The sequence below is a fragment of the Pseudophryne corroboree genome, chromosome 5 (genome assembly GCF_028390025.1).
Source record: "Pseudophryne corroboree isolate aPseCor3 chromosome 5, aPseCor3.hap2, whole genome shotgun sequence".
Taxonomy (NCBI): domain Eukaryota; kingdom Metazoa; phylum Chordata; class Amphibia; order Anura; family Myobatrachidae; genus Pseudophryne; species Pseudophryne corroboree.
Window position 1 is genome coordinate 599,399,334 of NC_086448.1, and position 21,299 is coordinate 599,420,632.

The window sequence follows — 21,299 nt, forward strand, 5'->3', positions numbered from 1 at the left end:
GAAGGACCTGACAACGATTACGGACATGTCGTCTACTGTCACTGCATATGATTCTCTCAACATTGATAGAATGGTGGAGGATTATATGAGTGACCGCATCCAAGTAGGCACGTCACACAGTCCGTACTTATACTGGCAGGAAAAAGAGGCAATTTGGAGGCCCTTGCACAAACTGGCTTTATTCTACCTAAGTTGCCCTCCCACAAGTGTGTACTCCGAAAGAGTGTTTAGTGCCGCCACTCACCTTGTCAGCAATCGGCGTACGAGGTTACATCCAGAAAATGTGGAGAAGATGATGTTCATTAAAATGAATTATAATCAATTCCTCCGCGGAGACATTGACCAGCAGCAATTGCCTCCACAAAGTACACAGGGAGCTGAGATGGTGGATTCCAGTGGGGACGAATTGATAATCTGTGAGGAGGGGGATGTACACGGTGATATATCGGAGGGTGAAGATGAGGTGGACATCTTGCCTCTGTAGAGCCAGTTTGTGCAAGGAGAGATTAATTGCTTCTTTTTTGGGGGGGGTCCAAACCAACCCGTCATATCAGTCACAGTCGTGTGGCAGACCCTGTCACTGAAATGATGGGTTGGTTAAAGTGTGCATGTCCTGTTTTGTTTATACAACATAAGGGTGGGTGGGAGGGCCCAAGGATAATTCCATCTTGCACCTCTTTTTTCTTTTCTTTTTCTTTGCATCATGTGCTGATTGGGGAGGGTTTTTTGGAAGGGACATCCTGCGTGACACTGCAGTGCCACTCCTAGATGGGCCCGGTGTTTGTGTCGGCCACTAGGGTCGCTAATCTTACTCACACAGCTACCTCATTGCGCCTCTTTTTTTCTTTGCGTCATGTGCTGTTTGGGGAGGGTTTTTTGGAAGGGACATCCTGCGTGACACTGCAGTGCCACTCCTAGATGTGCCCGGTGTTTGTGTCGGCCACTAGGGTCGCTAATCTTACTCACACAGTCAGCTACCTCATTGCGCCTCTTTTTTTCTTTGCGTCATGTGCTGTTTGGGGAGGGTTTTTTGGAAGGGCCATCCTGCGTGACACTGCAGTGCCACTCCTAGATGGGCCCGGTGTTTGTGTCGGCCACTAGGGTCGCTAATCTTACTCACACAGCTACCTCATTGCGCCTCTTTTTTTCTTTGCGTCATGTGCTGTTTGGGGAGGGTTTTTTGGAAGGGACATCCTGCGTGACACTGCAGTGCCACTCCTAGATGGGCCCGGTGTTTGTGTCGGCCACTAGGGTCGCTTATCTTTCTCACACAGTCAGCTACCTCATTGCGCCTCTTTTTTTCTTTGCGTCATGTGCTGTTTGGGGAGGGTTTTTTGGAAGGGACATCCTGCGTGACACTGCAGTGCCACTCCTAGATGGGCCCGGTGTTTGTGTCGGCCACTAGGGTCGCTTATCTTTCTCACACAGTCAGCTACCTCATTGCGCCTCTTTTTTTCTTTGCGTCATGTGCTGTTTGGGGAGGGTTTTTTGGAAGGGACATCCTGCGTGACACTGCAGTGCCACTCCTAGATGGGCCCGGTGTTTGTGTCGGCCACTAGGGTCGCTAATCTTACTCACACAGTCAGCTACCTCATTGCGCCTCTTTTTTTCTTTGCGTCATGTGCTGTTTGGGGAGGGTTTTTTGGAAGGGACATCCTGCGTGACACTGCAGTGCCACTCCTAGATGGGCCCGGTGTTTGTGTCGGCCACTAGGGTCGCTTATCTTACTCACACAGCGACCTCGGTGCAAATTTTAGGACTAAAAATAATATTGTGAGGTGTGATGTGTTCAGAATAGGCTGAAAATGAGTGTAAATTATGTTTTTTGAGGTTAATAATACTTTGGGATCAAAATTACCCCCAAATTCTATGATTTAAGCTGTTTTTTAGGGTTTTTTGAAAAAAACACCCGAATCCAAAACACACCCGAATCCGACAAAAAAAATTCGGTGAGGTTTTGCCAAAACGCGGTCGAACCCAAAACACGGCCGCGGAACCGAACCCAAAACCAAAACACAAAACCCGAAAAATTTCCGGCGCTCATCTCTAGTTGTACCTCAGATGCGGGCTGCATAACAAAGGCTGACTGTGGTACCTCAGATGCAGGCTGTGTACAAATGGGGTGTTTAAAATCGCTGTCTGGTAATAGCAGCACCCTCTGATTACAGTCTCACCCCAGATCTTCTGTCTTGAGTGGGCTACATGACTTGATCCCTCTCTTACACGGCTCTGGCTCGCCCTCAGTGGCACAGACCTCTGGTCAGCTTCGGGACACCTCTGACAAGGGTTCTGCTCCCTCCAGCACTGTACTACCGCCTCCTGATCTCCATCTTGAGTATCGCTCCCCTCAGCGGAACACAGCACTCTCCGTCGCCAGCTCTCCTCAGCTCTCTCAGACACAACTGCTGCGCTCTCCCCTTAGCTGCGCTCTCTCCACAGCGTCAGATGGAAGGTGGGGACTCACTCACCTGCTCAATTAGCCCAAACCCCGAGTTCAGGGGTTGTGCAATCATGGGGCTTCCTACTTCCTACTCTCCAGTGCAGTGATCTTAAGTTCCTGGCTCCTTGTGCTCAGGGCTGCCATAAGAATTTGTGGGGCAAAAAGATAGCCCCTGCCCCTATATATAGTCAAAATCGTAAGAAAATATAGTGCATATTGCACCGTGTAAACAGTCCTTGTAAAGCCAATGCGCGGTCCCGCGGGATCAGCATCGCAAGAAAAAATAGACTGTGCAGACAGCCCAACATTGACTATACAGTATATCAATGGGGCCGGGCATCGGCCATATCGAATAGTCAATGTTGGGCTGTACGGCGCATCGTGCCGTGTGTACACAGCCTTACTTTCACCCTCTATAGGTTTTTCTCTTAAAGATTCTGGAGCTACTCGGCTCAGTAAAGCCGAGCTACTCATGAACACGAGCAACTGTATGGGGTTGCCAAAAAGGAATGCCCCCAGAAGGTCCCCATCTCTCTGCCACAGGTAAGTCTGCTGCTGATTGTAGAGGTATTTCAGCGGTGCATAACTTCAGTTGGTCAGGTGGGACAGTGCTGAGTTGTCCATTTTCTTTCTGGATTTGGTAGCTGTACAGACCATCAGCGGGAACGCTAATAACGGTATAAGGAACAACTTTCCACATAGCATCCAACTTGCTTGATCTGTGGTTTTTCCTCTTCCAGACTTTGTCTCCTACTTACAAGGGTGTAGGTCTGGTGTCGGTATTGTGATTCCTCTCTTGACGTTGACGTCCAATCCCTATTCTCTTTTCAACAAGTTGTCGGGCAGTCTCTATACGATGTTGATGCTCTTGCACCCAATCGGTCTTCAGGATGGCCGGTTCATTCACCTCTGGGGTTAGCTCTAAGGGGGTAATTCAAAGTTGTTCACAGCAGCAAATTTGTTAGCAGTTGGGCAAAACTACGTACACTGCAGGTGTGGCAGATATAACATTTGCAGAAAGTTAGATTTGGGTGGGTTATTTTGTTTCTGTGCAGGGTAAATACTGGCTGCTTTATTTTTACATAGCAATTTAGATTTCAGATTGAACACAACCCACCCAAATCTAACTCTCTCTGCACATGCTATATCTGCCCCCCCCCCCCTGCAGTGCACATGGTTTTGACCAACTGCTAACAAATTTGCTGCTGCGATCAACTCTGAATTAGGCACTAAGTCTTTAGGTAGTTTACCTTGCCTTCCGAACATCAGATAGAAGGGCGTGAAACCTGTAAAGCTCAGGCAGTATGATGGGCCACTGGGAGCGCTTTTCTGCTGAGAGGCTTCGGAGCATTCCAATCGACGTCTGATTTGCCCTCTAGCTGAAGCCATTTCCTTGCAGGTGATAGGCAGCGGTCCTTATTTTTTTACACCCGTATACATAACAGAGTTCATGGAACAATTTCAACTCAAATGCTGGGCCTTGATCAGTCAGAATCCTATTGTGATCCCCGTAGGTTCAGCTGTTGTCTGTGTGGTCATATCATGTGCTGGGGCTACTACCAGGAACTTGCTATAGTGATTCGTCATGGTCAGGGCATATTGGAACCCTGCGGAACTATGCTCGAGTTTCACATGGTCTAGAGTGACAAGTTCAAGGGGATGGCAACTTGGTATCAGGTGCAAAATATCTTTTTGGATGGATTCAGCCGGTCTCTTCAGATTACAGGCCACGCAGTCACGGCACCACTTTTCAATGTCAGATCTCATCCCTATCCAGAAATATAACAAAAAGGGAGGTAATCTGCGCACTGGGGTGGTTTTACTGTATGGGATGTGCTGCTAGTCAAAAGGGTGTCCTTGCCCTTTGGTTCAATATGGATATCTGGTTTTCACCTGACTGCGCTGTCGAAGTCAGAAAAATGTCTCTATGCACGTTGCCATATTTGCACCGCACACTGGTCCGTGCTGCGCATGCGTGCGCTCTCCCGTGGAGGCGCATACCCGCAATAGCGTGCACTCGCAGGCGCGGTATGCGTATATACGGTAGAGTTTACGTAGTCGTAGTGTGCGACCCATTCGTTACAACTGTTCACAATTAATGTAGTTTATAGATCATGGTCCCTTTGATAGATTCTGAAAGTTTGGTTAAAATAGAATGTCCCTGAGCTGAGGAATCCCTCTTTGCATCGTACGAAGGGTCTAACAGGAATCATACAGCAGTGTTTGGTACCCATCGGAAGAGTATTTAATTAGCAATATTCCGGTGTTGGTTTGGAGCGTATTAATCGCTCGTGCGAATAGTTATGGACATAAGAAGTTATGTCCATTTATTTATTATTATTTGTTCTTACTTAGTCATGCATCTGAACAGTTGGAGACAGGCATCAGTGGGTCTCAAATGTCTCTTTGACCTCAGAGATCCCCCAAACAATAGTTTGCATGTTAAGAGGGCCTCATATCTACACATGCATAAGGTAAACACAGGAATAGTAATTGAAGATCAATTGTACTCCAAATCAGTATCTTTCCCGCAGACGGAGTACAATAGCCTTTAATTACACTGAGTTTTTGAGACTCAATAAGGAGGGCCAACACCTGTGTTTACAAATGGGGCTGGATTTGTATACAGGAGAATGAGGGCTGAGATGTCATTGTCTCAACTGAAAGTGGACATCATGAATATAGAACAGAACCCAGACAGGATTCTGTTTTGTATTCGCCAAACAATCGCTCTCCAGAAGACAGGAATGTGTTAGTCATCACCCATTATTTTGCATAACCAGGGCCACTGATATGAATCAACTTATGACCTTTTGTTATGATGCAGGGCCGAATTCCTTCGGCCAATGAACAATGGGATTGTAGGGACTATGAGATTGCATTGTGTGTGGGGCATAAATAGGCAGGCCGACCATATCCAATTTCACTCACTCTCATCAACGGTTATCTGCTGATAGCCGGGAGCTGGATATCGAGGCGCATGCGACCATACCCTTTGTGCGTAAGTTTTCTCTCCGTAATCATTGTCTTTCTGTGAGCCAATTTCTCTCTCTCTCTCTATCTCTCTCTCTCCTCTTTTCTCTTATATCTCTCATAGTATTATAGTATTGTACTGTATTGCATTTAGGTCAGTGTAGTATTGTCTTTTTGTATTTATTGTTTAGTTCTGTGGTTAGGAAGTCCTTGTTATATTGTAGTGTATAATTTGTACTGTTATCCCCTTTTACAAGTATATTAGATATAATACAGTTAATAGGCTTTGGAACCTAAACCAGTATCTGTGTATTTTCTATAGTGTTAAGTGTTCACTTGAGCGTCGGTGACGCTCAAGCAGCTTTGTAGTTAGTCAGGTTACACAAGGTTGCACTTACACCCTGTACTCACATTAAGGTATTCAGTGTATTTCATTGGTATAAGGTTTTAACGTAAAGGTATAGTGTTGTGAGCGTCTGCATCGCTGGTGACCTCCTCGTGGTCTCGAGCGTAAGCTACGCCATAGCGAATCATTACCCTAGACATAACCAATAACGTGTCCTGTGATCGCTGGGCCGCGAGCGAACGTGACGCTTGAGCGTCTCGCCTACGGCCGAGCGATCGTTACGCCAACAGCGTACCATTACGGTACTTCTTAAGTAAACAGCGTACAGTGTTCTTAGCTTCATAAAGGGTTGTTTATACGACAAAGGAATTTAGCATTGTCAATTGGGAACTCGTCCTATACTTCTCACATCTGCACTAGGTAGATCAGCAGACATTATCCCCCAGCAAAGGGTGGGAGATTGTCTCATAGTGCTGGCGGGATAAGCGTCTGCTTCGCTTAGATAAAGAGTGCTGAAGGAACCCGGTAACCGGAAGTAAGAACAAAACGCTTGTGTCTTTTTAAAACTGTTTATTTTTCTTTTGTCTTGCGTACGCACGCATATATCTGCATTTCTGTTTCATTTTCGTATATCACTATTCCTGTTTGCCAATTTTATAGTTGATAGAAAGTGCTAAAAAGAGATTTGCTGTTATTTCATAGTAGAGGTAATAGTTAAAGTATAGAACAAACACACGGTTTGTCTGAGATACAAGGCAGTCAGTGTGGATTGCGGTAGATGATCAGGGATCATTTACATTGATAAAAATATATTGTGTTACGGTGGATCTTTGCATTGCGTACACGTGTCGCTAACAAAGACTAGCGTACGCAATCCAAAGGCAGACGCAACGTAGCGTCCGGTTACGCCCACGTAGCTCAAGTTGTGATAAAGTGAAGTAACGCAAAGGCGATAAGTAACGCACAGCGGTAGATAACGCGACGCGGAAAATAACGCAAGTCTATTTTTGGAGAATCTGAAATTTAGTTTAACAGATCCTGCTCCTAATTGGTAACACTGTTGGGCTAAAGACAAATTTCTGCGCAGAAATAGATATAGAAACAAAAGTGTACATGTGTTGAGTGAGTGTTTTGTATACAAAAGTTTATATAACTGTAAGGTGGAACCAAAAGGAAAGCCGGGTACTCGTCAAGGGACATACGTGTAAGTGACATATACGGTGGCTAGGGAGGCATCCCTGGTTAAATAATATTTGAGCATTAGAGTATAGCGGACCATAAGGTAACAGACCAGGAGGTCATAAGGTAACAGACCAGGAGGTCATAAGGTAACAGACCAGGAGGTCATAAGGTAACAGGTAAAATAGACAAAGAGGTCCGCTATAAAAGTCCAGTGGCACAACGCCTGGGGTGTTGGTGCAGAACCCATATAGGCCATAAGCTCTTGCTGAAGGAATCGCGGCCGGAAACATCGATTCCATTGATCTCTCAGTACATAACAAGTAGTGCTTGTGTACTGAACGATTGGACCACACGTAATTGTGTGCAGTAGTTAGTAATCTGACCTAATACCATTAGAGTAAAGTGGTCACAAACGCTATTTGTACATTCTGACGTGATTTGTGTAATTTTTTATTTTTGGAAGGGAAGTTCGCTGGTCACTCAGGAACTATCCAACAACCGATACTTGCTGGGGAACGCGCCCCAGTAAATAAAGGTTCACAGGGGCCCTGGGTTGGGTACCGCAGCTCTGGATACAGTGATTGCAGCACAGGCCAACGTGGGCGAGAAGTAAGTGGGGTACTTGGTAAACCGCCACCGCCGGCCTGCCCAGGACTTCTTGGTTTGTTTGTAAGGGTTCGCTGAAAGCCTTGATATTCAAGGAGGAATAAGCAACGCCTGCAGATTATGGGGGCCAGTTGTTCAGGTAGGGGGCGATCAACCTCGGTTCGGGTTGATTCAGAGAACCGATCAATTGGGTCGGCAAGGTACATCATGTGTGAAAAATACGGAAGTCACACAGAAATTTTATGTGATGAATGGGAGAGAATGACTGTACAAGACAGGGACAAATTCCCAAGAATAGGTAGCTTCAGTCCAGTAGTGTTACAAAATTTAAGGAGGAGGATAAGTCTCATTGAACCAACGAAGAGACAAAATAAACATTATGAATATTTACAGTTATGGCAACAGGAAAGTGAATTACAAAAAGAGTCTATTGACTTTTCTGACTCTTATCTTGAGAGGAGAGACAGTGGCATCAGGAGAGGGGTTGATTGCGGAGAGAAAGACACAAGGGTGAACAATAAAAACGCTCTTAGCAACTGTAATATAGATTATAAGAATAAGTGTAATAAATGTAACAATGATTATTGTAATACTGTTGAATGTACAACTATTAACCTGTGCAAGCTGCACCCCATGTCAAACCTCCCTCAGGAATACAAACAAGAAAGTGAGCCCAGAACGATGTCAGCACCTCTTCCAGCAACCATCACAAAAGCCATCCAGGTGGACGCGACAAAATTGGTAAAGGCAATAATCGAACCCCCTAACGGAGGGTCAGGTGAGGTCGTGTCCACAGGTACGTACAATGTTTCATATCACGCACAAACAGATGTACCCCATATTGTAAGACCAACACAAGATGATGTAACTGAGCTCGATCTGGCCAGGGTGATCTCAGTCCCCAATGGGAAGACTGACGATCAGGGAATCATTCCCGTCAAGGACAGTGCAATGCGCTGTCTCTTGTCCCGGACCGAATTGAGATCAATTATGTCTGAATTTCCTGATCCGAGGAAAAATCTAGCCAAATGTCAAAGGTTTATTAAAGAACTAGGAAACGCCACAGAACCCACCAACAAAGAGTGGCGGACAGTGCTGAGGGCATGTTTGCCCTCCAGTGTTGACCCTGAAAAATTCATTGCTGATTGTAAATTAAACACGGAGGTACCCTGTATGGAGGAACACAATCAGGAATGTATTAGGCAAATTAACCGACAGTTAGGAATATATTTCCCAACCACTGTCAAGTGGAATGAAATTTTCTCCATAAGGCAAAACGAAAAGGAAAATGTTTCTAATTATTTCAATCGAGCACTGCAAATAATGGCTAGAAACACTGGGATCGCAGACATCAAGACAAATGCACAACATAAAGGAATAGCGGTTAAGGTATTAATGAATGGTTTAAAGGATGAATTAAAAACAAGGGTACAGACCACCAACCCAAACTGGAGAGAGATCTCGGTGGCCGCACTAAGAGAGGCCGTCATTAATCATGACCAGAATATCACCAGGTACAGAGAGTCACTAAGAGATAAGTTAATGGCAGCAAATATACAGGCCCAAACCACAAGACCACCCCAACAAAAGCCACACACCCCTGCGAGAAATCCAGATATGGAAATCTGTTACAATTGTCATAAAAAGGGACACATTGCAAGAGATTGTAGATCAAGAGAAAGACAACACCATAATCATAAAATCCAAGGAATCAGGGAAGTACAGGGGAAACGATTGATGATGATGAGCATCCGAGCGTTTGAGGAGGCATCAAATCAACCAAAACCTCAGGTCATGGACACGTGGAGGAAGCCCAGGATTTGTTATCAGTGTAGGAGAGAAGGGCATTGTGCTAGCAACTGTAATAACCCACATAAAGTTAGACCCCCTAGACCAAGAAATGAGCAAAATTACAATACACACCATTATAATCAAGGATCACATAGGCAGGAAAGGTGATTATTAGGAATGGAGGCAAGCCTGAAGTAACGGTTAATGAAGTGGGAGGTCATTCACTAAAGACACAGGAATGACCAGGTGAAAAGTTGTAAATGTATTTGTGAAAAATGTTTTTCTCTCCCTCTCTCTATCCCCATCTCTGACTAGTAGTGGTAAGAATTCACACATTGCATATCCACTTGGTCCTTGCAGAAGTCTACCAAACCCCAGCATGACCTCCGCCACAATGTATTTCTGGCCAGATACAGACAGTGGAGTAATGCAGGTGCTGGTGGGAAGGGACTGCTCAGGGAGACCATTAGACACATAGATATGACAGCCTAATAAGTCTGACAATGTTTTTCTAATGCTAACAATGTTTTCTTACAATGTTTAAAAATGCTTTGTTTCTCTTTTCTTATTGATGGTTATTGTCGAGTTATGTAATGTATATATGCACATGAATTGTTCTCTATCTCTTTTATTTTTTTTATTTTCTCTCTCTTCTCACTCATGTTTCCATGGTTTAAAGATGGTATGTCACCCCTCAGTTGGACCAATGGTAATGCCAGATTTTTGCTCCTTACAGAAAGATCGTCGGTTAGGAAGGAATATTGCATCACCAGAATGATCGTTTTTGAAGACTGAGAGACAGCACCTTTGAGAGGACAGCAGAACAAGAAGAACAACAAGACGAGAGAACTTATTATCGTAACGAGTTCTCCCCCCCCCCCCTCAAACTGTTTTCTTATACCCCCTTTACAAATTTCGTCTTTTCTCCTCCTGTAAGATGGACTTGCCCCAAGAGACTGCGATATGGATTTTCCCGTTAACCATGATGTTGACCAGAGCAGTCTGTTTCGGTGAGAGTACCAGTGAGGTCGAGAAAGGATCCAGAAAGGCTCTAATGACTGAGACGGAGGTGTAAATTTCCAATAGCAACCCAATCACCAAGCAAAGGCGAGTACCGGGCACGATCTAACAACCATGTTATCTGTAAACATTTTCTTTGAAGGATTGTTAGCTCAAAAAAAAGAAAACTGTATCAGTAGGCTCGGTAACAATAATGCCAATCCAGTTTTAATAACCATAGGGACCGGCATCCATTGAGTGACTATCACTCCTTAGTGGGTAGCGTGTTAAATGAGACAGATTTTTGGGTATGTTCTCAAGTACCTCAAGGGCATAGCAAATCAGGGCTAGTACCATTTCCTTTAACGTTAGGGGAGGTACTTGAGCTAAGTGGTGGGAGACCGGTGGACCGGAGGTTTAACATCTCCAGCCCTCCTAGTTTGAAGCTCCACCAATACCATGTGGATAGGTCCCTCATATGTTTTAATATCTCCAATCCCCGTAAGCCGGGAAATTGGGAAGTGTCATGGAGCAACCTTACCATGACCTTTTCACACAGAGCAGATAGAATGCCTACAGATACAGAGCTGGTACGCCACATAGCCAGTAGAGGAAAATCTTTCCGGTATCGATATACCTTAGGAAATAGGATTACTAGAGTTGGAGAGGTATCACCAGGATACTGTGCACATATCATACAAACTGATACGTGCATTAAGCAGATGGAAGAATTAGGGTCAGGAGATTTCACCTGGAAGGTTTGTAACATGGTCATGTCCTTCTCCGTCCCCTATGTTCTCCCCGATGACGCATATTTCATATGTGGGAGAAAGGCGTACAAGTGGCTTGCCCCAAACTCTGAAGGATTGTGTTATATTGGAAAAGTATTGCCTGAAGTGATGACTGTTACACATGACAAAATGAAGGACATACACCGTGGTGCCCAAGCTCCTTATACTCACACTCATTACGAGCACCGAGTTAAAAGACAACTGTCAGAAAGGTTAGAGCATCCGGCCTCTGATCTTATCCATGAATCCACCGGGATTCAGGTTCTGGTAGCGTTAGATTTCACTCGTACCGCTCGAGGAGTGATGAATTATAGATACATTTCCGCACTCGCCAATTTGTTAGATAATATCACTGAAATGTATGATGACACGTTTAGATACACTGGAAGAGAACTTCAAGCTTATAAAACAGAACTAGTTCAGCATAGGATGGTTCTTAATTATCTTACAGCAGTAACAGGCGGATATTGTGTTACATTGGCAACACAGTACGGCATAAAGTGTTGCACGTATATCAAAAATAGCACCGAGGATCCGGTAGAGGTCATAGACCAAAAGATGGACGATATTCTGCAATTAAAGTGGGAATTTCGTCGAAAACACAATCTCACCCTTGCTGCTGTAGGTAATGAGCTGACTAGTTGGGTGTCATGGTTGAACCCGCGAAATTGGTTCTCCGGTTTAGGAGACTGGGCTCAAGGAGTCATAATGGATGTTGGAAAGTTTCTACTATGTATCTTGGGTGTCGTTATATCGATTGGATTGATATTTAGATGCGGGCAGGCTTTAATGAGGTGCAAACAAAGTACAAAAGTGATGAGCTTGAGGAGCGAGGAAACTGTAATTAACCTGGATTTGATTTATGACCCAATGATAGAAACCAGAATGTGATGAAAATGCGATTATACGGTCCGTTTCTTTCACCTGTTTTTCTGCTTTTCTCCAAGATACAAAGACCCCCTTGGACGAGGAAGTTGACGAGACGCTATACAGACAACAGACAAGCACCAAAGAAGAAGATTTGACAACTTTAAATATGGACACTTGATGAACTTTGCCATGGATCCCCAGTTTCCCTAGTATTTTTAAACTCACGCTAGCCCAACATTTTTGTAAATCTGATGGCTCAGACAAAGCTATTTGCTCATGCCCAAGGAGCAATACAGCGCAAAGAAGACGACTCTCAACAGATACCGAACACAACTTCAACAACAGATGTACATTTCCCTGACATAGAATATCATTGCATTTTTCGTAAGTGTTCTTTATCTTCATCTCTACAACCCCCAGGTAACGACACACATAGACGATAGGGAATACAGGCACAGATAGCAGCAACCACATACCTCCCCCATTCATGTATCATCAACTAAAATGTGCATCCCCATTTTGTTACAACCACAGCCGAAATGAGCTCGGTAGAGTTTGACAGCCCATCCACAGACCTGTACCACAGGATAAGAAGGAATTCAAATGTATACTTCGCAATACCTCGAAGCTAGATTTACCACACGTACGGCACGATGATACATGACCCTCCAAACATGGACTCATACACACATGCTTCTACTTTCTCACTAGGTCATACCCTCTTCACACCTACTCCACTCTTCTCCCCTACCCAACCATGGAAATCAATTAACCCCTGACTTACATTTTTCTCCTTAAACGTTTTGTGGCAGTTATTATTGACTGCCAAAGGGTGGACTGTCGAAGTCAGAAAAATGTCTCTATGCACGTTGCCATATTTGCACCGCACACTGGTCCGTGCTGCGCATGCGTGCGCTCTCCCGTGGAGGCGCATACCCGCAATAGCGTGCACTCGCAGGCGCGGTATGCGTATTTACGGTAGAGTTTACGTAGTCGTAGCGTGCGACCCATTCGTTACAACTGTTCACAATTAATGTAGTTTATAGATCATGGTCCCTTTGATAGATTCTGAAAGTTTGGTTAAAATAGAATGTCCCTGAGCTGAGGAATCCCTCTTTGCATCGTACGAAGGGTCTAACAGGAATCATACAGCAGTGTTTGGTACCCATCGGAAGAGTATTTAATTAGCAATATTCCGGTGTTGGTTTGGAGCGTATTAATCGCTCGTGCGAATAGTTATGGACATAAGAAGTTATGTCCATTTATTTATTATTATTTGTTCTTACTTAGTCATGCATCTGAACAGTTGGAGACAGGCATCAGTGGGTCTCAAATGTCTCTTTGACCTCAGAGATCCCCCAAACAATAGTTTGCATGTTAAGAGGGCCTCATATCTACACATGCATAAGGTAAACACAGGAATAGTAATTGAAGATCAATTGTACTCCAAATCAGTATCTTTCCCGCAGACGGAGTACAATAGCCTTTAATTACACTGAGTTTTTGAGACTCAATAAGGAGGGCCAACACCTGTGTTTACAAATGGGGCTGGATTTGTATACAGGAGAATGAGGGCTGAGATGTCATTGTCTCAACTGAAAGTGGACATCATGAATATAGAACAGAACCCAGACAGGATTCTGTTTTGTATTCGCCAAACAATCGCTCTCCAGAAGACAGGAATGTGTTAGTCATCACCCATTATTTTGCATAACCAGGGCCACTGATATGAATCAACTTATGACCTTTTGTTATGATGCAGGGCCGAATTCCTTCGGCCAATGAACAATGGGATTGTAGGGACTATGAGATTGCATTGTGTGTGGGGCATAAATAGGCAGGCCGACCATATCCAATTTCACTCACTCTCATCAACGGTTATCTGCTGATAGCCGGGAGCTGGATATCGAGGCGCATGCGACCATACCCTTTGTGCGTAAGTTTTCTCTCCGTAATCATTGTCTTTCTGTGAGCCAATTTCTCTCTCTCTCTCTATCTCTCTCTCTCCTCTTTTCTCTTATATCTCTCATAGTATTATAGTATTGTACTGTATTGCATTTAGGTCAGTGTAGTATTGTCTTTTTGTATTTATTGTTTAGTTCTGTGGTTAGGAAGTCCTTGTTATATTGTAGTGTATAATTTGTACTGTTATCCCCTTTTACAAGTATATTAGATATAATACAGTTAATAGGCTTTGGAACCTAAACCAGTATCTGTGTATTTTCTATAGTGTTAAGTGTTCACTTGAGCGTCGGTGACGCTCAAGCAGCTTTGTAGTTAGTCAGGTTACACAAGGTTGCACTTACACCCTGTACTCACATTAAGGTATTCAGTGTATTTCATTGGTATAAGGTTTTAACGTAAAGGTATAGTGTTGTGAGCGTCTGCATCGCTGGTGACCTCCTCGTGGTCTCGAGCGTAAGCTACGCCATAGCGAATCATTACCCTAGACATAACCAATAACGTGTCCTGTGATCGCTGGGCCGCGAGCGAACGTGACGCTTGAGCGTCTCGCCTACGGCCGAGCGATCGTTACGCCAACAGCGTACCATTACGGTACTTCTTAAGTAAACAGCGTACAGTGTTCTTAGCTTCATAAAGGGTTGTTTATACGACAAAGGAATTTAGCATTGTCAGCGCTCATCCCCTACAGTTTGAGTACTCGTGAAATGATGCAAATGGATACTTATATAAAGGTGTGTTTTACTTTCACATGTATCAAATATGACACTCAATATAATGAAACAGTGCAGATAAATATTGTTGAACATGAAAAAGGTGGTAATCACAATGTGTGCTCCACGGGGAGCACCTGTTTAACTTAGTCCTTTAATCACTCAAATTGGTGATTAAATCCTTTAGGTTCTTGGCATGTGTGTTCTGACACAAAGGCCAATGGGCTGGAAAAAATATATATATGTAATGATTAAATCTGGCTGTGTTGCTTTAAAAGTCAAATATAGATTTCCCAGTGGAAATGTCTCTAGTCCTGACTGGACTGTGTGGGCTTTAAAAATCTGTCTTTAGTAATTAGATTCATATAGTTGCAGAGGACGGCGTCCCGTACCTCTGCGTGTGGAAGTCAGGTATTCGTGCACTATCGTTGCGGCCGTACTTGTAAGATGTACAGGTGCGGGGGGCAGCGGGAACCTCCTGGCAGCTCCGGACAGACTCGTCCCTCAGCTCGCGCACCCGCTCTCCGGTTCGTCCTGTTAGGGATCTCCCCGTGTGCCTGCGCCGCTCGCTGGGTTGGTCGTGTTCGCGTGGGGGGGAGCTCAGCCGCAGGATCTAAACAGAGCCTGTGGCAGTGTTGCACCTCCCCACAACGGAGTACTCACCTGTGTGGTCCTCCTGCTGCCCGTCCGTCTGTACTGCTTACCGATGTCTGCGCCGTAGGTCCGAGGGTCTCACAGCACTCTTCTGTCCTCCAATGCTTTGATGTCTCTTAGTCGTCTCTTAGTTGTCTCCTCCAACGCGTTTCAACCGGATCGGTCTTCCTCTGGGACCGATCCGGAGGAGACGACTAAGAGACATCAAACCATTGGAGGACAGGAGAGTGCTGTGAGACCCTCGGACCTACGACGCAGACATCGGTAAGCAGTACAGACGGACGGGCAGCAGGAGGACCACACAGGTGAGTACTCCGTTGTGGGGAGGTGCAACACTGCCACAGGCTCTGTTTAGATCCTGCGGCTGAGCTCCCCCCCACGCGAACACGACCAACCCAGCGAGCGGCGCAGGCACGCGGGGAGATCCCTAACAGGACGAACCGGAGAGCGGGTGCGCGAGCTGAGGGACGAGTCTGTCCGGAGCTGCCAGGAGGTTCCCGCTGCCCCCCGCACCTGTACATCTTACAAGTACGGCCGCAACGATAGTGCACGAATACCTGACTTCCACACGCAGAGGTACGGGACGCCGTCCTCTGCAACTATATGAATCTAATTACTAAAGACAGATTTTTAAAGCCCACACCGTCCGGTCAGGACTAGAGACATTTCCACTGGAAAATCTATATTTGACTTTTAAAGCAACACAGCCAGATTTAATCATTACATATATATATTTTTTCCAGCCCATTGGCCTTTGTGTCAGAACACACATGCCAAGAACCTAAAGGATTTAATCACCAATTTGAGTGATTAAAGGACTGAGTTAAACAGGTGCTCCCCGTGGAGCACACTATCCAGAAATATCTTTGCCGTAACACGGCTCTGGCTCGCCCTCAGAGGCACAGACCTCTGGTCAGCTTTGGGACACCTCTGACAAGGGTTCTGCTCCCTCCAGCACTGTACTACCGCCTCCTGATCTCCATCCTGAGTATCGCTCCCCTCAGCGGAACACAGCACTCTCCGTCGCCAGCTCTCCTCAGCTCTCTCAGACACCACTGCTGCGCTCTCCCCTCAGCTGCGCTCTCTCCACAGCGTCAGATGGAAGGCGGGGACTCACTCACCTGCTCAATTAGCCCAAACCCCGAGTTCAGGGGTTGTGCAATCATGGGGCTTCCTCTTTCCTACTCTCCAGTGCAGTGATCTTAAGTCCCTGGCTCCTTGTGCTCAGGGCTGCCATAAGAATTTGTGGGTCAAAAAGATAGCCCCTGCCCCTATATATAGTCAAAATCATAAGAAAATATAGTGCATATTGCACCGTGTAAACAGTCCTTGTAAAGCCAATGCGCGGTCCCGCGGGATCAGCATCGCAAGAAAAAATAGACTGTGCAGGCAGCCCAACATTGACTATACAGTATATCAATGGGGCCGGGCTCCGGCCACATCGAATAGTCAATGTTGGGCTGTACGGCACATCGCGCCGTGTGTACACAGCCTTACTTTCACCCTCTATAGGTTTTTCTCTTAAAGATTCTGGAGCTACTCGGCTCAGTAAAGCCGAGCTACTCTTGAACACGAGCAACTGTATGGGGTTGCCAAAAAGGAATGCCCCCAGAAGGTCCCCATCTCTCTGCCACAGGTGAGTCTGCTGCTGATTGTAGAGGTATTTCAGCGGTGCATAACTTCAGTTGGTCAGGTGGGACAGTGCTGAGTTGTCCATTTTCTTTCTGGATTTGGTAGCTGTACAGACCATCAGCGGGAACGCTAACAACGGTATAAGGAACAACTTTCCACATAGCATCCAACTTGCTTGATCTGTGGTTTTTCCTCTTCCAGACTTTGTCTCCTACTTACAAGGGTGTAGGTCTGGTGTCGGTATTGTGATTCCTCTCTTGACGTTGACGTCCAATCCCTATTCTCTTTTCAACAAGTTGTCGGGCAGTCTCTATACGATGTTGATGCTCTTGCACCCAATCGGTCTTCAGGATGGCAGGTTCATTCACCTCTGGGGTTAGCTCTAAGGGGGTAATTCAAAGTTGATCACAGCAGCAAATTTGTTAGCAGTTGGGCAAAACTACGTGCACTGCAGGTGTGGCAGATATAACATTTGCAGAAAGTTAGATTTGGGTGGGTTATTTTGTTTCTGTGCAGGGCAGTGACGTGTGGTGAGGTCATTGGCTGGGGAGGCACTGAGATAGATAGATATATATATATATATATATATATATATAGTGGTCGAACTGGAAATTTTGAAGTGACGGTATGCAAAAGTCAAGGATGCAATTATTTCGGCGCGCGCGCTCCAGAAAAGTGGACGTGGTCACCCAATAGGGGACGTGTCCAGTGTAGTAGAACCCCTTATACTATCTAGTACTGGTGCCCCTTTCACCTTATAGCACACGGTACAAGCTGAAATTCACATTATAGCACAGGGTACGAGCCAAAATTCACATTGTAGCACACTGAATGAGCCGAAATTCACATTGTAGCGCGCTGAATGAGCCAAAATTCACATTGTAGCACACTGAATGAGCCGAAATTCACATTGTAGCACACTGAATGAGCGAAATTCACATTGTAGCACACTGAATGAGCCGAAATTCACATTGTAGCACACTGAATGAGCCGACAGTCACATTGTAGCACACTGAATGAGCCGAAATTCACATTGTAGCACACTGAATGAGCCGACAGTCACACTGTAGCACACTGAATGAGCCGACATTCACATTGTAGCACACTGAATGAGCCGACATTCACATAGTAGCACACTGAATGAGCCGAAATTGTGACAGCAGAGACAGGGAGAGAGTGACGGCAGGGAGAGAGAGAGTGACGGCAGGGAGAGACAGAGAGTGTGACGACAGTGACAGCAGGGAGAGAGAGTGACAATAGAGACAGGGACAGTAACGACAGGGAGAGAGAGTGACAGCAGGGGAACATTACCTGAATGTGGTCGGCGGAGGCACCCATGGGCAGCGGCGGTGATAAGGAGTCCTTTGGTGCGATGAGGTCCTTCTAACCGCCATTTGTTGCGGGTGAGCAGCTGGTGGCTGGCGGTGGTGAGCGGCGGGCGGCTGGCGGCGGTGAGCAGCATGCCAGGGGCGTAAGTTAATACCAGACGCCCGGAGGTGAAAAAGATCATATTGCCCCACCCACTCAGCCCAGTTCAGGTATACACACAAAGCCACATATACACGCATACAAACACATATATAAAAATACACACCCCGCCACATTTACAAACAGGCACACACACATATTATCCCACTTATACACAAATAGCCACACATATATAGCCACATATCTACATGCTCATAGTCACACACACGCAGCCACATTTACACACACACACACGTCCCCACACTGACACTCTCCTCCATTAGTTCCAGACTGAGCTGTCAGTGGGGCAGGAGCAGGGCTGGCGGCGGCGGGCGGCTGAGCGGCTGTGAGCCGCGGCCTTTCTTTCATGCGGGAGCCGGGCGGTTATGAGCGGTCAGTGGGGCGGGGGGCCGGAGCAGGGCTGGCGGCGGCGGGCGACTGGACGGCTGTGAGCCGCGGATCTTCATGTGGGAGCCGGGCAGTTTTGACCTATCAGTGGGGCGGGGGACGGGAGCCGGGCTGGCGGCGGCGGCGGGCGGCTGGACGGCTGTGAGCCGCTGCTTTTCATGCGGGAGCCGGGCAGTTGTGAGCCGTGGGAGCCGGCCGGGGGCAGTTGAGGAGTGGAGCGGGGATGGGACATGGGAGAAGGGAGGAGGTAGTAGGTGACAGGACCAAAATTACCGCTGTCACAGTGATGTGCGTGCTTTCAGATACGCTGAAAGCACGCCCCTGCTGTTCAGCGGCACTTGGACAGGTGCCGCTTCCATTAGTTTTTTCAATGGGCTTTTACAGCCCTCTGCTTGTCCCCGCCCCCTGTCCGCCCCCTGCTTCCGGCCGATAACAATGGAGAGCAGGAGGCACCGTTCTCGGTGCCGCACAAATACATTTCAACAGCCATTTCAACTGAAAAATTATTAACATAATATAAATAAAATACTTATGACACAGAATATGTGTCATAAGTATCTTCTGTGTATTATCTTAATAATTAATCACAGGGGAGGCACTGCCTCCCCTGACTGCACGTCCCTGGTGCAGGGTAAATACTGGCTGCTTTATTTTTACACTGCAATTTAGATTTCAGATTGAACACAACCCACCCAAATCTAACTCTCTCTGCACATGCTATATCTGCCCCCCCCCCCTGCAGTGCACATGGTTTTGACCAACTGCTAACAAATTGCTGCTGCGATCAACTCTGAATTAGGCACTAAGTCTTTAGGTAGTTTACCTTGCCTTCCGAACATCAGATAGAAGGGCGTGAAACCTGTAAAGCTCAGGCAGTATGATGGGCCACTGGGAGCGCTTTTCCGCTGAGAGGCTTCGGAGCATTCCAATCGACGTCTGATTAGCCCTCTAGCTGAAGCCATTTCCTTGCAGGTGATAGGCAGCGGTCCTTATTTTTTTACACCCGTATACATAACAGAGTTCATGGAACAATTTCAACTCAAATGCTGGGCCTTGATCAGTCAGAATCCTATTGTGATCCCTGTAGGTTCAGCTGTTGTCTGTGTGGTCATATCATGTGCTGGGGCTACTACCAGGAACTTGCTATAGTGATTCGTCATGGTCAGGGCATATTGGAACCCTGCTGAACTATGCTCGAGTTTCACATGGTCTAGAGTGACAAGTTCAAGGGGATGGCAACTTGGTATCAGGTGCAAATATCTTTTTGGATGGATTCAGCCGGTCTCTTCAGATTACAGGCCACGCAGTCATGGCACCACTTTACAATGTCAGATCTCATCCCTATCCAGAAATATCTTTGCCGTAACACCGCTTCTGTCTTCTGGGTCCCGAAGTGTCCATATTGATTGTGATAAGCTGTGAGCAGGAAGTCAGCTTGCTGTTTTGGCACAACAGTCTGGGAGATGGACTGGTGTGTCCCAGGATCAAGGCTGGTATGGATGACAAGTCCCTGTCAGAGGCTAATTTGGTCTTGGTGCCATAATAGTTTGACCAACTCTGAATCGGCATTGGCTCTCTGCGACTTGGAAAGCCAGCACTTTTGACGGATGAAGTGCATCAGATTTTGTATCATGGGGTTTTCTCTTTTAACTTGCTCCCAGATGAATCTAAGATTATTACCTGAAGAACTAGCAGACTCAAGATCAGAGGTGGCAGAAACAGAGGTCACGACTCATCCTCGACTTGAAAACGAGGGTCTCGACGTCTTTGGCCCAATCTCTCTCCTCTTTAGTGATATCGGTGGTGATTAGGCAGGACAAGGCAAAAGCATTTCGTTTGGATTTTCCGATTCAGTCGGTCACTGTATAGCGGAAATTGTCGAGGCAGGACTTCCTTTGCTCTAACGCTCCGAGGCGGGCTGTGGACAAGTGAGCCAGCTGGTTATTGTCCATTACAATGACAAAATGTGTGGCTGCCAGGTAATTTTTACATTTTTCTATGGTGGCCCAGATGAGAGCGAGAAGCTCCAACTTAAAGTTCTCGCTGTTTCTCTCGGTTTTACTTATGCCTCCGCTTGTGTACGCAATAACTCTTTCATGAACATCCTGTACTTGAGATAGTACGGCTCCCAGTCCACGGTGGCTGGCGTCAGTGTAGACCTGAAAGGGCTTTTCATAGTCAGGATATGCTAGAAGTGGGCCTTTAATCAGAGACGACTTAAGTTGCTTAAAGGAGTTTTGATGTTCTTCCCTCCAGGAGACCTGGGAAGTACTCTGCCTCTCTTGTCTCGACTTGCCTCACAGAAGTTCATGGAGGGGTGCCGCACCTTTGCAAAGTGCTCAATGAAGCGTCTGTAGTAGCCGACAAAACCTAAAAAGCTATGGACATCTTTCGCTGTTCAGGGTACGGGCCAGTCTCTCACTGCCCAAATTTTCTCGAGGTCCAGTTTTACCCATTCAGCACTG